Genomic DNA, 15,096 nt, shown 5'->3' with positions numbered 1-15,096 from the left:
GGTATGTTGTGTGAAGAAAGTAAAGAAATATAAGATAGTTGCGTGAACTGCAAGGGTGACACTCTAAAGAGAAATCAATGTGAATATAACCAAGTGGCTGGTATTAACAGTACTTGCATGTAATTACTGAAGTCAGAATAAATTGACTAAAGGCCTTGTGCGTTAACTTTGTTCCTTTGGCAATTTCTTCCAGAAGTATTGAAGAAAGAATCACGTGTCCAAATTTGACATAGGGAGACAACCTGGAATGTAAGAGTTACAGTATCAGCCACCAAACTCTTATACCAGTACAGCTCTGTATTTCATATTAGAGGCTTATGGCTCCCAAAAAGGAGACAAGAGGGTGAAAAATCATTGAAAAATAGGTGTATTCTGGGCCAAGTATTTTTAATCATTCCTGTATTAGAAAAGGATGGGACTATGTCCAAAATAAGTCTATATATTTTATAGATTTTAAAAAGTCTGTGATAATATTTCTTGCAAGATAGCCTCATGCTGTCATGAAGAAAACTTAGAATCCATATAATGTTGTTAAGATGGTACAACTTTATTCATGGTTCAAGATTTACAGAATAAAATTTCAATATTTATGGCATTGAGAGGTACAAACCAGGTCTAACGTCTGAGGTTTAGGACTAGGATCCTAGAAAACTGCCAGTGTTGTACTTCATCTCCAGTCCTGGAAACAGCCTTCTGCTATAGAAATATATACTACAGAATTCTTTGAATAAACAACTGTATTCCTCAAATGTAGAAAGAGTAATTAAAAAAGAACGAAATCTGTAGTTCTATTAGAGATGTGGAAATGCATTAATTGAGCCCCCACCCCAGTAATCCAGGTAGTTTTCCTTCTGTCTTTTGAATGTAACCTTAAAAATCAGCAATACTTTTGTTAATATAGTTGACTGTTCAGCATGTTAGAATTAAAAAATGTGCAAAAAATGCTAAGCTGGCTGAACAGAAATGCAGAGAAGGAACAAATTTTAGACAAAGTTTCGACAATTGTTTCTGGTCATCCTTCCACTGAGCTTTGCCTGTCTCTTCTGTGTACAGCACCATTATGTTAAGTAATGGAAATGCTCCCTCTCATAGGATTAGTACACTGTTGCAGATGTGGACTTTCTCTAATTTAAAATAGCTACAGTGACAAGGTCCAGATATCCAACAACAGCCAGAACAGAAGACACCTCATTTCTTACTCCCGTGTGAACCAGAAGTAGCACAGTTCTATACTCTAATGGCAGCAAGGTGTTCAGGTTTATACTGAACCCAGATCCAATGTGATCCCCAGTTGTCAATGAAAAGTGGGTTAATAGCTCAGCTAGTTTTTTATAGCTTGTAGAAGGAAGAGGTACTCTTCCCTTCCAGTCTCGGTTCTTTTAGAACACTCTGCTTGTAATTCACAAATGTTGCTGTCAGCATCCCTTTTCTTTTCTGTTTCTTACAAATGTTTTTTCCAGTTGTTTAAACTGTGTTTGTTAGATTACTGGGAGGTGAGAGCTTGGCTTCCCATAGCAGAATATGGCTATACTTTCTAATCAGATTTTTTGTTAACTCTTATAGATGCTTATCACAATTATGGTTTTAGAACCATCAGTAAAAAAATGTAGGTGAAATATCTAACTTACATAAATATCATTTCAGCATTGTTCAGTGCTTTTAGAATAGTAGCTTCAGGTATTTTACAAGAAATATATGAACTCTTCAAAATATCACCTCTAAAATGTTAAATGGAAGTTTTTATCTCTGCTAGAAACCAGGGAAGGTAATTGAAACTGCTTCCCTAAAGCAATATGGTGGAAAAACATGAAATGATGATAGTTTTGAACTTTTGTGTCTGGTCTTGTATTGAGACTACAAGGCCATGCCTCCCTGGAAGTCCAGGTGCTTTTGACAATGATTTGGACTGGGAAAAATAATGAGACTGTACTCTGAAGCAAAATGTGCAGAATGTCTCAGTATCGGTACACAAGTCTTCTGTGAACTGCTACTCTTATTGAAAGCATTTCATTCTGTGAGACTAGAATATTCACTCTCCCATCATTTAAGTAATCCCTTTTAAAAGTTAAAGGGTTGATTGGATCTTTGATGAATTGAAATATCCAGGATAGAAATGATTGTCACCCATTGTGATACAAGCCTCCTGCAGTCAAGATTTTTCCAGACTTATTTTGAATACATTACTCAAGTTTGGGGTACCAGCTTGAGGTACCGAAGGTGGTCGGAAGTCCAGAAAAAAATCGCTCAACATGTTGTGATTATAAGGCCCTATTCCAGTGTCTGAAGCTGAGAGGGAAAATAGTTTCATGCATTTCATAGAGAAATCTCCCTGGTATCTCTTAGACCTCAACAGGGACTTACTAGTCATAAAAGCATTTTCCTACCAGCTGTTCTATGCAATATGAAAATGTTGATTATTAAAAGAACATATAATTAACTTCAAATGAGTCTTTAAATTACATTCAACTGCAATTAACCTTAACAGAGTTAATCAGCTATGGTTACTTAACATTTATATAATTGTAGGTGCTTCTGCATTAAAATAAACAGTATATTAGTGAAGCTGTAGCTTTCTTCTATCCTTTTTTGAAGATACAATAGAGATCTAAAAGATACAAGGTTATATATCTATTGTGAAGACAGATGAATTAGCAACATTACATCTTCATCTTTGGTACAGAATATTTATGTAGACAATGTAACATCAACATTTCTCTCTCCACCTGGAAATCATGTGTGCTCACACCCTAGTGCGGACAGACAGTGCCTGCTAACCACCACTCGCCCCCACCCCAAGGTCTTGGGTAAGCAGCTGCTGATAACCAAGCCGAAGTGTATTGAAGTTTATAGGAAGTGCTCTTCATGAGAAATAACCTCTTAATAGCACTTGGCATGAAAGAGTAGTGTTAGAAACAACCTTCAAACTGGAAAATCTTGGTTTCTTATCCTTTCTCTGTGTTTCCTCTTCAGTTTGCTCTGAAGCTAATAAGTGGACCTAGCATCTTAGAGAACGATTTGAAAAAGCTTTTTAAGGGCTATGTGTTGACATAGTTTTTGCATAGTGCCACTTATAAAGCTTTTAGTGTAGTCCAATGCAGTGCTGTTTAAATTCAGGAAAACTATCCTAGTATACGGGCTTCTAGTGGAAGATTCTACCTTGGCTGCTTAGTCCTTCATATAGCATCAAGGACACCTTAGAAAGTGAAAGGCCAGTTTTCATGGGTGTGGTATTCACTGTCATGCTTAGACTTTTAAAGAGGCCTCAGCTCTCATTTAGGTGACAAATAAGGAATAAAAACTGAGTTAAAACCACACTTCTACTTACATTGAACCCCTTAGAGCAAGAAGGATGCAAGCAGGAAACTGCAGTGTTCGGGTACAGAGAATGAAGTTCTTAGGCTGGAATAGCTATGGGCTACCTTTATTCAAGGTAGACTGCAGTGTTATGGTCTAGTCTTTAATATTTATGGAGCATTTTGAAGATGAATAGCACAATACACAGCATTGTATTGCTACAGTGATTGGGACTACTGCTGTGAAATAGTCTAGTATTTTTTAATAAGGGTAGTAACTGGGAAATTATCCGTCTGGGATGTAACCAAGCCTGAAAATGAGCAACATGAATGGTGCTCCTTAAAAAAAAGAAAAAAGTCCTCCAAGACAAATAAACACTCACTGCCAAACCCTTACTTTATTAAATTAGCTCCCTTTGCTCTTTACTTGGTGTTTGTCTTTTTAAATGTCAGTAGTGTATATTATATCTTCAAGAGTTCCCATTTATGCCTTCCCTAAAGCTCAGCTGACTTTCAGTTACTGTCTGACGCAATGAAACTGTGGCAAGCATTTTTTTTAGTTAAGAGTGCACTGTTCCCTTTTTCTCAATCTGCTGCTGTCAATACAGCTTATAAAAACGTAAATGCTGGTAAGATTTGCATTTCAGATTTTGTGCCTGTAGTCTTTGTCACAGAGACAGTTGCTTTATACTGGTTACTGGTGAGGCTGCAGCCCCTCACAAAGAAGGAAAAGTAGTTTTAGATTCTTGTGTTGTATATGGTTATCAGGGGGGAAAAAAAGTGTGTTATAGTGTGAAAAGTGTGAAGATTACTGATACAGTGGGAAAAAAAAATATACCCAGGAAAGAGAACATCGAACCAGATTTCTTGCTTGTCATCTTTTACTCAAAGATAAGCTGAAAGCTGTTGTTTGGTCTGATTTTGACCTAGGTTTCATATATAGTCTTGGAGGTGAAATCATATGCAGGGTCTGGAGACAAGGGCACTTCATGTAACTCCTGAATTACTGAAAGCTTACGAGAGCCTTTGCCTGATCTTCTGTCTGCAGCAACAGCTTTCCTTATGGTTTTCTGGTGCTATACTCCCAGGATAGTAATCCCTTTTCTGTCTTTGACACAAGGGGAAACCACAACCTGACTGAAAATACAAATGTTTTGGTTCTGATTTGGCTCGTATCTTATGTAAAGATTTTTATCTGTGTTCTGGCAGCTTTCTGTGGTCGTGAATGCTTGGTCAGTCCTGCCACCTTCTACCAACCAGACCACACTGAGTGTGGATGCCATATCATCTATAATTATTCTGTAAAGTATAGGTTATTTATTTCTGAGGAGTAGAATGTCTTCCAGTATTTTAGATTCTTTGATACTTTTGGTAGATTTTCTTTCATATGACTTCAGAGAAACTTTCCCAGACGCATCCTCTTGTCCCTGTTGGGAAAAGCTTGTCTTGCTCTCATGAAACCTACAAAGTGATAATAGCGCCATTTAGGACAATGACAGCAAAATACCTCTTAGGAGTCATGAGTTAAGTCATGAATGAGGAGGAGATGGTGGGACAAATGCAACTGAAGGACTTAATTTATGTCAGGTCAAGTCCTGTGATCCATAGTACCATGCTGATGATGCATACGACAGAGGAACTAGCAGAGTGGGTTTTGTCATGTTTCCTTGACTTCCAAAATTTAGCCTTCCAAACAAATAGCAAGAGGGTCTGAAACTCTGCTGTTGGAGATGATGTAGGCTGTATTCTTGCTCTGGGGCTGAGGTGGACCTTAACTGAGGTGTTAAATCAAGGAGAAGTTCAGTCAAATGCTTGGGAGTAGGCCTCGTCATTGGGATAAAGTGCCTTGGAGCAGTGGGTTTGACCCTGGGAGAGTTATTGACACTGGGAAGGTAAGGGCAGAGTTGTATTCTCCCTGTGTTAAGCAAACTCAAATGGCACCAACAGTACTGAAAGAGAAGCATTATCACCCTGCATCCTCCCAGTGGAAAAAGATGTCAGGACGAAGCAGCATTTCAGAGCTGATTTAGGGACTGTGGGACAAATACACCTCTGAAGAGTCTATTTCCTAGGTGGGAGCAGCTACAATTTGGAGTGAGTCCAATTGTCCGCTTCAAACAGATGTTTATGTGGCATAGCTGACAATATTTGCTATTCTGGTCATACTCAAGGTACACGATTTTGGAAAAGCCTGCCCTAAAGCTAAGAGAGCAAAAGGCAGCCTAGGCTAAGAGCAGCTGAATTACACAAAAAAGGCTCACTTAAAGTCAGAGACTTTACTGGAAAGTTTTTCATGTGATAAAGTTGTGTGGCATGTTCTTGACAAATACATAAGCAGATCGATAACCAAATGAACAGATCTCTTCAGCTAGTTTTGAATTGCCTTCTTTTGATACATTAAGCTATACGAGTTAGTCATTAATTTTCTAGTATGGATCAAAGTTCACATAGAAAATGATGAGGCTCCACAGGAAGCTGTTGACACATGAGAAGCTGGCACCCCAGGGTTTATAGGCAAGAGTAAATCATTAGTAAAGTTTTTACAAAGCAATATCCTCAGCTAATTAGATCTCTCCTAGTTATATTTGCCTGACAAGAGGAGGAAGGAGGAGTAGAATAAAATAAATAAATAAACACCAGTGAAAAGAGGAAATTAGAAGAGCAATTGTTAAAAGTTGTTAATCGAACCATTAAGTAGTTCATTATCAAGCCGCACTGTGGTAATAGGCAGCCCTGCCCTAAATGCGTATGTTGAAACAGCACTAAATGCCTTGGATCCAGCCATGAACTCTCGGCTTGGGGGAGCATTCATGGAGGTGTAAAAACGAGTGTGCGTGAAACAGTAATTAAAATTCCTGGGCCCTGGCTCCCTGACTCAATGGCTCAATTTCCTTTCTCTATTTATCTGCACAAGTATTAAGGTCAAAAGCTTGTCTGTCCATCTGGCTGTCTTTGTGGCCAGTGCCAGAAGTGCCACACAGAACGCAGGTCTATGCCTCTACCAGAATTAGCCCACTCAGGGTACGGTCAGGCATGGCATCTTCAGGGAGGCACGCAAGCTATAGTCTCACTTTGCTCCTGAAAGCCCTTCTCAGTCAATGCATTGCCAGCATACTGCAACAGTCAAACCCTTCAGGTTTGTTAAGTGCTGTTAGATCTTTGGCTGAAAAATGACAGTTCCCTTTCTAGATTATAAGTGGGTGCTTTCTCGTTACAGGCCTATGATGAAGTGCACTGGCAAAGAAAGGATAGGAGGTGATGCCACCTCTAGCTGAACTCTGAAATCTGCTATTTATCTGTGTCTCTGCTGCAGGTCACAGGCAAACCTTTTCTCAAGCACTTGATGTGTTGCTGATATTGCGGAGGGGCCTCCTGCTGGAGTAGGTGCAGAAATCACCTTAGCTTAAACCCGATTATTTCTGTCTTTTCTTATGAAAAAAACTTGTTAAGAGCTACTTGTTTGAAAATAGATTGACTCTTCTTGCTAAGCAGCTCTCCTAGAGCCCAGATGTTCAGCTAAAATGGCCGGGATTTTTTCTACTGAATGAAGTGTAAAGGGAAAATATGTTTCATGTTCAAAAAGATACAGCTATAGTTTGTATTTCCTGTGGAGACTCCCTTGATACTGTTCACAGATATTATGTTTCTCTGTCTCCTCCCTATATTTTTGTCATAAATTCAGTATTTGTGAGGAAAGCAAGATAAGCTGCACGTGCAGTTCTAGTCCCTTTGTGTATGACTCTGTGCCTCACGAATGAACGAATGCAGAACCAAACCTCATTGTGGCATCGGTAGTCCCTGTCCTGCACAGTTTTCCCCAATACAAAAGATTTCTGCTAGACCAATCCAAGAATGGTTTTAAGTTGCTCTTTGACATGGATAACAGTGCCTTCTACTCCTCACCAGCCTAGTCTCCTGACCTGCTAAGCTCTGTCTGTTTACCTTTAAAAGAGTCCGTGACTGGAAGCAGACCTGAGCCTGGCTTGTACTGCCCTGAAGGGTTACGGCGCGGGCTCTTCTATTAGAGAGGGCAAAACAGAACTGAAAGTTTTAAAACCAAAAGTGGAGCCTTCATAGGAAAAAAGGTGGAACTTTGTTCTTTTAGCACACTCTGATCCAGTTTCCCATTTGAAAAAGTAGGGCCTGTCACAGGATTGCTTAAAGAGTAAATTAATTTATCGTAATGGCCTTGTGTTCTCTAGCCACAAAATTTACTTTTTGTCACACATCCATACTTTTTAGTATCAGATTTTCTTAATGCAGTTATATTTCTATTACTTATTAATTGTACATTTGCAAGTGAGCAAAGTGGAAATCAATTTAATCCTGTTTGATTCTGCAGAAAGCCTGAAACAGTAGGTTGGAGAAATGAAAACCAACCCATTTCTCTCGGTAGGGAAGACTGTGAACTCTATAATTGCTTTGCCACCACAATATGGCATTTTGTCAAGATGTTTCAGAGCTCCGTGCTTTTGCAGTGCACTTTACCATTTTCTGCCTTCTGGCATCCATTGCTTTAATTTCTGTTTTAGTGCTCTGCCTGTGGCTGAACTCTGACCTCATGCTTTTTACAAAAGAAGCTGAGTGCAGTACAGTGCTGCGTTAACCTATAGCCTGCTGAGAGGGGGCCATAAATATGCGTAAAGCTCAAGCGTAGGAGAGAACCAGAAGTTCAGTTAGTGATCAGTAGTGATATAATGCCCCAAATCCTGGACTCAGTGCTGAACATGAGCACCTACAAATTATATACCAATAAATATGTTAATCTGTAAGTGACAGTGGATGTCTTTGCTAGACAAGGTGAGAATTTGACTGAGACAGAATAAAATTAATTTGGCAGTGGAATTTAAAGGTTGCAGTAAACACAGTTTTGTCTCCCATTGTGTCAGTGAGTAAAAATGCCCCAGCTGGGGTTAGGAACTGAGAGTGTCGTTCAGTGGTAGTCTGCAGTGTCATATCTGATGGCAGCAAAAGGACACAAAGCCCTTGGTATTGGGTGAACAAATTATGCATATGGGTATTTTTCTATTTTATAAAAACAATGCAAAATGAAAATCAGGTACTGCTGTTTCCTCTCTCCTGCTTCTAGGCTCACTAAATATTGTGATATTCTAGCAGACTTATCCTGACTATTAAAATTTGATTTTCTTTCAGTAATTTAGAATCAACTAGGGGAAAATTAAAGCAAAATATTAACATAAGTGTTTTGGTGGCCTCTCGCTATGTTCACCCTGACCCTTTCTCCTTTTACATGGAGTCACAGGATTGTTTCTTTTCTTTTCAGTGAACCACTCCAGCTTTGCAAATGATCTTCCCCTTTACAGTTATCTTTCTTTGTGCGTGTGTGTGCATGTTGTTCTTTCCTAATGCAAAGAGCACTGAAGCAAGCAGACACTACACATTCAAGGCTAGAGAGTGTCTGCATACCTCTAAGATTAAAAATGAAATCTGTCTGAAGCTCTTAGTTCCAACCTCCTCACTCCAAAAGGGCCCGCATTCCCCTTTGGAAGGAGTACGTGTTCAGAGGAGCATGCATGCAATTAAATATTCTGCTCACAGGAAGGACATTAGTAATGTCTTAAGGTCCTGTCATTCATTTGCATATTTTATTTCCTCCAGCTAAACAGGGAGACAAGTATTAAAATCCCATCTCCCTATATGTGTCCTTCTGTTATATTAGCCTGTTTATTATCATCTTGTTCTAGCAAGATGTATACATCTGATTTCTCCATTCCCCTAAACCCAGACACTCTGCGAGGTAAGATGTCGATACGGTGACTCTGCGGTTGGTATTGTGCGAGCCTTTGCACATCATTGCCAGGAGAGATGCAGTCCTGTGGCATTAGTACACAGACATATTAGAACTCATGATTCAGTATGAGATCCCTTAGGTTGACCCTTTATGTTTTCCACTCATGCTCTCTTGACACAGTGCCTGCATTGTCTGCAGCAGAGGACCATGGGTTTTCCCATACACTCTGAGAACCCACTGACAAGGTATGGTCGACCAGGCCTGCCTGGGAACTGCTGGTAACTGAGACTCAGGTGTGTGGTTACAGATTTTGGGAAAGATGATTATGTCTCAGCTGGGGATAGAAGCACTTAGGCTATTGCGGGGAGGTGTCCTCCCTCACGTGTGATCCCTGAGGGGATGCAGGCTCACAGTGCGGGTGTTACTGACCTGTATTCGTACTTCTGGTAGGGATTGGCTTGATGACCCCTGAGAAAGTGCCCAGGACCATGTTCTGGAAAGCTTCTGGAGGCTCAGTTGGGAATGTGGATGTCTCAAACCAAAATAAGGGGTGAAACACAGAGCCTCGGATAGACTTTGCAGAACTACACTTTGTTATTTGAATTTATTGAATGGTAATATCACCTCTTGTATTCTCTGTTTTGCAGAGGTGTTAAAGATGAATAAGTGCTTACTAAACACTGAGGGAAGGAAAATGTCTACCTGTTTCTCATTGCTTCACTTGGTTGGTTGGTTTTTTTCCCTTAAAGCTGCTTACATCATATTTTGGTAGATTGTCCAGCCAGAATATTTTTCACCTATGGTTAGAAGATGCCCGAAGGAGAACATAAACAAATGCAACATGCTGTTTTAAATCATTTCGCAAGGCATCATCTTCTTGAAACCTTGACACAACAATTAACTGTGTATGAAAGCTCATTCGCCAATTGAACTGACCCTGTGCCTGCCTTTTTAATTTGAATGGAGTTGTTTCTCTACCCTTGGAAAATGGAAACAGTAAAAATTCTCAAATGGGCATAAGTCCTGTAAGCAACTTGATTGCTGTTGTTCTCAGTAATAACATTATCTTGGCACTGGACTACAGAGATGAAAGAGGAGTGATTCTGAGTGCAAGAAAACCACAGGTCCATTCAGTCTTTTCCTGGACAAAGAAATATTACATTTGGACAATCCTTTCTTCCATTGCCAGTAACAATATTTCTGCTCCTCCTCTGTAGAACAGTGAAATAGTTAGTACATACTTGACCCATGGTTTAAAATTAATATTCTAGGATATACAAATTAATTTTATGCTCCTGAAAATTAAGGGACTCTTAAGATTTGGAGAGGATTGGGTTTATTATGTAACCATAGGTACATAATACCAAACGGCATGGGTTCTCAACACAAAGCTCTGGTAATTTTCCTTATTCCTATCCAACAGTAATTTCTGTGGTTATTTTTTTTTCATCCTGTTTACCCGAGTTTTTAGATGGTGTCTGTCTCTTTGGTACTTGGATAAGAACATAAAATGCCTGTACTGGCCAGCTGTGGGTGCCCAGGGATGACTATAAGAACTGGATTAAGTCTGTAATAACTCCCTGGTGCACTGTTCCAGCATCCGATGATATGTGGTTCAAGGACTTCATCAGCTGGAGGTAGTATCTTTGGACGTATTAAATCATGATGGATTTTTATTCTGCGAGTTAGTCAAATTACTTTCTGAGTTCTTGTAAACATGTCCTGTGTTGTGAGCCGCCATGTCCTGTGGCAGTGAGTTCAACAGCTTAACTATGTGAGGAGGAATATCCTACTGTTTCTCCTGTACCTGCAGCCTGCTATTTTCCTTTGATTTCTCTGTTCTTGTATTAGAAAAGAGAGTGAACGGTGCTGCCATGTGCATCATCTCCAGGCCCATCGGCCTAATATTGTCAGTACATCTTCTTTCTAACCTGTAACCCCCCTGTTATGGGAGGTCTGGATGGTGCCAGGTCCGTACTACCTGTGCCAGGTTCTCCTCTTCAGTGGGTGCGGCTTGAACAGAGCTGTGCCTGTATGTGAAAGAAGAGTCGATGTTAACACAGAGCATCTTCCCTGTAAGGATGCCTAGTCCTAGTTTGAAATGTATCCCTAATATATGAGGACCAGACTCCTCTCAAGTAGAGAGTGCAAATCATGCCAAGTTCTGGAATGGTATTTTAATCTGTGCTTGGAAGAGATATGCTAGACCATTTTGCTTGTGACTTACAGCTAAATCACTTAAATGGTAAGTTTAATCTTGAGGTATTTTTATTGCATGATGTTGTTTAAATAATGAAACTGGCTTAATGGGAGATGCATTTAATAAACTGAATTTCAAATAAGGGTTGAAATCCTGTAGACTGGGTTTTATCTTGGTTAATAGAAATAATAGTTCAGTTTCTGAGCAGCATCATAATACGGAGATGAGATTTCTATTCGATATTGCAGTGGATATTGAAAGATGATTGATGACACTAATTTTTCTGGCTCTTCCACTGCATGCCACCTGTACAAATTGCTAATGGTTTTAAGATACACCACTACCTATTTGAAACTGGGATGAGGGGGGTTGTTGTCCTAAAGTGATGGGTAGTGAGTGCTGTGAAGGTGAGTGCAAGTCTTTGCTTTACTAGATCCAATAAGGGCTCATATGTTGCTTTCTAAACTGCAGCATTTTACACTTGGTGTCCAGCAGTTCCCATGGCCTGACTCAGAATGCTTGTTAATCCTGATGACTTCCAATTTACTGTACAATAAGTTACAGGTTTACGAAGCAAAGTCTGATGGAACAGGACTTGTTTATTCAACTCTCAGCTTCCACTGACAGTGCACTTCATTGCCTTTAGACTGGCTCAGCTCTCCATAGCTCAGGGCTGGCAGGGGCTTACATCGCTCTTCTTGCCATTTCAGGCGTAGCACCTGGGTTCCTTAATGGGCTGTTGCTCAGGCTCTTTAAAGAGATATTCGAGCAGATCCCATGCATTTGAATGGCTGACAGCCAAAGACAGATTACCCTCTAGATTACACGGCTTTGACTGGCTGCTGCCTTTCCTGCAGTTGCTTAAATTTAGGCAAACTGGCCATAAAATGCCATCAAATTAGAAAATTAGAGCAGAATTCTCTGTTATACTGCTGCCAGCATAATAATGCAAAACGTTGTACATTGGTTCCTGTCTGGTGTAGTTTTCATTTTATATGCTTTTTGTATTGGAACAAAGGACAAGGGTAGAATATGTTACAGAATTGGGTCATGGATAATTCTGACTAGGTTAACTTTGTGTCCGTTTCCAAAATATGGTTCGTTAGCAGAGTGGTTCATTAGCAGTGTGCGTCCCATTACTGAGGGTGGTGGAGGGTGATGGTTTCTATGCCTGTCCTGCCACAGAAGATGGGAACCCACGGGCTCAACTCTATGCAGATTAAGAAAGCATATAAATAAGAACAGAAGAATCTTTTTATGAAGTAGTCTTTCAGATGTTTCTGTCTGCATTTATCTTAAAATATTAAATTTATTTGCCCTTGCAAAAAGATTTTTCTCACTACCGATCATTCAAAATATAAAAAGAAAAATTTTGCATTTTACCAGTTCTCCCTTCTAATTTGAATGATAAAGGATAGCAAAAGATTAAAGCAAAAAATTGTTTACTAATCTTGTCTACGACAGTGCCAAAGTCTTACATTTCTGTTCAAACAAATATTCTTGTTTTTCTGTTTGTGACTGTATAATAAGGAACAATACCAGGAATTCAACCCTATGCCCCACTCAGTGTAGTCCCTGAATGGCTTGGTGTCTATTTAGAAACCCCAGGGTACAGGTGGTTCAGTGCTGAGGTGATCACGAGCGTGGCTTCTTCCAGAAGTGCAAGGGAAAGCATAAGCGCCCCAACACATAATCTGTGGAAAAGTCGAAGATATATTCTTCAGAATCTGTCCTCAGCACTGTCCATATTTCCACTGGGGAAAGCAGTGTGAGTGTAGAAGCTCTCATCTGTGCACTCGGTCTCACGTGCTCCAGACATCCTGGACTAACAGTGCACTGGCAGACAGGCCATATATTGCCTCGATAGACTGACTCTTCATTACAAGAGCAATATGTCCAGTGTCTAGCGTAGGCACCGTGGCCATTTGTCAGGAAAGCCAGCAGATTGCTGCAATAGGTAAACAGCGTATTACAACTAAAAGCAGCAGTCTAGCATTCAAAGCAATAACACTGGTGAAAGTGTTTGCCTACTGCTGCTCCCAGGTAAGTCAATGAAAGCAAAATGAAATACCATGTTTCTGTTTTCCTTTCTGTATCATTTACTTTTCTCTGCACACCAAAATTAAAGGAAAATGTTTTGCCCATTACCAAAGAAATTTAAACTCTAGATGCAGAAAGTAGAAGTAAATGTATAGTTTCAGAACTGCCCTTTGGTCTCTGTTTCATGGAGAGACAGATTACAAAGTTCCTGTATGTTCTTAGGATGTTAAGGGTTGCTCTTGTACTTTCACATCCAAAGTCGAGCCACTGAAGCCAGCAGACTGGACTGCAGTGCCATCACTGTCCTGATGACACTTGTCTTTACATTTCTTCAGCAGCACCAGGTGGAGGCTCTCTTTGCAGTGCTCCCTGTCTGAGGAATAATCCCAGGGACTGGAACGAGAATAGCTATCTAAGACTCCATTGGCAGTGAGGGAAATACAGGATGCAATGTTCAAAAAAGTTGTCACAAGCATGATCTGCCTTCTCCTGTGTTAGTTATTTGTCTGTTTGTAACTGTTTAGAATTTGGGGAGTGGGGAGGAGGATGGGGAAAGCGTGTCAGGTGCAAGGGCAAATGTGTGGAGGTGGTGCCAAGAAGTCAATTTGAGCACATAAGACTGGAAATTTAACTGCAGTTTTAGCTTCTCTAAATGTAGCTCTTTTAATAAGGAACCATTTGATTTTTGTAATCACTGTGTTTTTTCGGATTCTTTTCTACTCAGCAGTATTTAGAGCAGTCTTTGCTTTTGGTGATGAGATTTCATTCCAAAAAAGTATGCTGTAAAAATCTTTTTTGGGTCCTCCTCTTTGAAGGACAGCTATGTGGGTTGCATGTTCGGTCACGGGTACCCACCAGGAAAGGAGATGTTGCTTCTGCTTATTGAACAGCCAGATTGCTGCTTCCTTCCCTCAACACCAGGTCCTCAAACATACCGCACTCATCAGTTATTAACATTTGAATCTTTGCACTTCAGTAGAAATAATATGTGACACAAGATATGATGGTAGTATTTACTTTATGTGCAGTAAGCCTAGTGTCATTTAGCCTGGTCTGTGTTTTTTATGACAGAACATAAAAGACGTGTGTGTAACCTCCCACTAATCCAGGGCTGCTGTTGCCTGCAAGATGCTGTACAGGTTCCTTCAAATGGAGAATAAATATGCTGCCTGAAAAGGAGCAGAATCACAGAACCCTCACCTTATAGTTGATGGCTCAGCGAGGATGCAGGCTCATATAATTGCTAGGTAACATCCTGGCTGGAGTATACAGAGCACTTTCCTTGGGACACAGTATTCAACTGTGCAGCATGGTTGTTGGCTTGTCAGTAGTGTGTGTCCATCTGCTTTATCCCCTGCCCTACCTATAGCTTGAGGAAAGTAGCTCAGTTGATCACTCTCCATTTTATTGACTCCACAAATCAATCGCTCGGCAGTATGTGAAGCCTCTTATGCTGTCCTACTGGTGGGAACTGAGAAAAGGTGCTGTCATGAAAATGAGGTCTAAAATCTCCAGGAAAAAGGACTACTGGTGTACTGTTTGGTGTTCCACCAAACATGGCAAGGCGCTCGAGTTGTATGCCTCAGGTTGGAGTCTGTTTTCTCCATGAGTCATTGGCTTATAGCAGGGAGAGAAGATGGCTCCTTGGCTGCCTTAGGACTAGGGATCTGCCTGGATAGGTGGCTTCCTCGGTGCCAAACAGGAGAAACTTTATACTCTGACAAGGAACCATATTTGTAGCAACTTATGCCCATTTAAATAAGTGGAGTCATGTCTGTTGTCCCTTCAGCAGGAGGTGCAAAAGGTGTGGT

This window comes from Platalea leucorodia (genome assembly GCF_965183815.1).
Source record: "Platalea leucorodia genome assembly, chromosome: 7".
Lineage (NCBI taxonomy): Eukaryota > Metazoa > Chordata > Aves > Pelecaniformes > Threskiornithidae > Platalea > Platalea leucorodia.
The sequence above is the reverse complement of the archived record's forward strand: the minus strand, read 5'-3'. Positions refer to the sequence as shown.